The following is a 2,580-nucleotide window of genomic DNA, read 5'->3' on the forward strand; positions in this document are numbered from 1 at the left end:
TCAACAGCAGTGAGTTTGGTTTTTGGTTTATAGGATTGGTTCTGGGGCTTGACTACTTGGCTACATGGTAGTCCAGATATGATGACTTATGACCATGCAGTCTGGGTCATAGCCGCAAGGTGGCTGCAAGACAATACATAACCAGCCTCAAACAGCTACCCTTTTGTTGTAAATATGTCTTATCACACAACTTGGGCCATTTCAACTGTTTATAGGTGTACAACTTATGGATAGCAATTACAATGTTGGCTGTGTACTCTTATCCTTAATCAATGTGAATTTTTCATCACCATTAACCCACATTGTCCCCTTCTCTCCCATCCCTGTTGTTGTTGTTGTTGTTGTTGTTATTTGCCGTTGAGTCGGCCCGACTCATAGTCTCCCATCCCTGGTAACTACTAATAAACATTGGTCTCTGTATATTTGCCTTTTCTTGTCTTTTTATGTATAAATAAGGTCATACAACATTTGTCCATTTGTGATTGGCTTGTTTAACTTGGTATAATGTCTTCAAGCTCCATTCATACTATACCAAAAACCAAAATAATTTCACTGCCATCGAGTTGATTCCAACTCATAGTGACCCCATTGAGTTTCCGCAGTGGTAAATCTTTACAGAAATGGAATGACCCATCTTCTTCTACAGAGCAGCTGGGGGATTTGAACCGCCAGCCTTCTTCTGGTTAGCAGTCAAATGCCTTAGCCACTAGGCCACCAGAGCTCCCTAGCAGTGGATAAAGGTTCAGATTTCCCTACCTGCTTGCCAACATTTGTTATTTTCTGTTTTGTTTTGTTTTCAATCTTAGCCACCTTACTGAGAGTGAAGTGCTATCTCATTGTGGTATTGATTTGCTTCTGTCTGATGGCTAATAGCACTGAGCATCTTTTCTTTTATGTTTGGTGTTTGGTGACCACTTGAATGTCCTCTCAGGAGCTCTGGTGGCATAGTGCCTAAGGCATTTGACTGCTAACCAGAAGGCTGGTGGTTCAAACCCACCAGTCACTCCTCTGAAGGAAGGTTAGGCAATTTACTTTCATAGTGATAGCACTTGGAAACCCAATGAATCGGGTCTGACTCAACAGCAGTGTGTTTGGTTTTTGCTTTGAATGTCCTCTTTGGTGAAATGTCTATTCAAGTCATTTGTGCATTTTATCTTTGGGTTATTTGTCTTTTGGTTTTAAGTTGTTGAAGTGTGACACACACACACACACATATACATCTATGTATATATATGTATATATGTTATTAGATTTTTGTCAGATATGTGATTTCTGAAGATACTCTCCAAATTGGTAGATTTTCTTTTCACTTTTTTGCTAAAGTCGTTTGATGAACAAAAGTTTTTGATTTTTATTAGTTCCATTTATTTCTGTTATCTTTTGCTATTTAGGCTTTTGTTATTATATTAGATAATCCCTTGTTGAAAACTAGACTTGACAGTGTTGCCCCTGCTTGTTCTTCTAAGAATTTTATAGGCCTTCAATCCAGGTCATTCCATTTTACCTCCTGCTGATACTTTGCATTTTTACCCCAGACATACTGAGTGAGAAACTACATTTTCATGAGATCCCCAGTTGATGCTTACGTATACATGTATGCATAAGGCAATGTTTATGTATACATGTATACACAAGCATCTCCTGAGAACCTATAAGAATTACCTGGAGATCTTGTTAAAAATGTAAATTTAGATTCAATGTATCTTTAGTGGAAGTGTAAATTCACAGCACAGGGTCGAACCGGAAATGAACCGGTTCAAAGCCTTGGAATTCTGTGGTTTTAGTTTGCACATTTAAGGCTTTAATCCATTTTGAATTTGCTTTTGTGTATGGTGTGACATATGGATCCTCTTTCATTTTTCTATATGTGGAAATATTTTCCCAGCACCATTTATTGAAGAGATTCATCTTTCCCCATCAAATGGACTTAGCATCCTTGTCAAAAATCAGTCTACCAAAGAAGTAATTGATGGCTTTTATGATATTTAAATAGTTCTGCAGCCAAACTCACCAATTGTCTTGTCGGTTTGTCATATTCTGGTAGCTTGTGTATTTCTGTGGTACCGGAAGCTATAGCTCTGGTATTTCAGATACCAGCAGGATCACCCATGGTGCACATCAGAGCTTCCAAACAAAGACAGACTAGAAGGAAGGCTGTAGTGCTCCACTTCTGAAAAAATTGGCCACAGAAAACCTTACAAATACCAGGGAAACATTGTCTGATGTAATGCCAGAAGATGAGCCCCTCAGGATTGGAAGACATTCAGAATAGACTGAGGAAGAGCTACCTCATCAAAGTAGAGTTGACTTTAATGATGTAGATGAAATAAAGCTTTTGGGATCTTCATTTGCTGATGTGGCATGATTCAAAAGGAAAAGAATCAGGTGCAAATGTTCCTTAGTAATCAGAACATGGAATGTACAGAATATAAATCTAGGAATATTGGAATTTGTCAAAAATGAAATAGAACATAAAGATCAACATCCTAGGCATTTGTGAGTTAAAAGGGACTGCTATTGACCATTTTTAATTGGGCAATTATATGGTCTATTGTACTGGGAATGACAAAGAGGAATGGT

This window comes from Orycteropus afer, unplaced genomic scaffold, assembly GCF_000298275.1.
Source record: "Orycteropus afer afer isolate SDZICR_OR568_19922 unplaced genomic scaffold, OryAfe1.0 scaffold00111, whole genome shotgun sequence".
Taxonomy (NCBI): Eukaryota; Metazoa; Chordata; class Mammalia; order Tubulidentata; family Orycteropodidae; genus Orycteropus; species Orycteropus afer.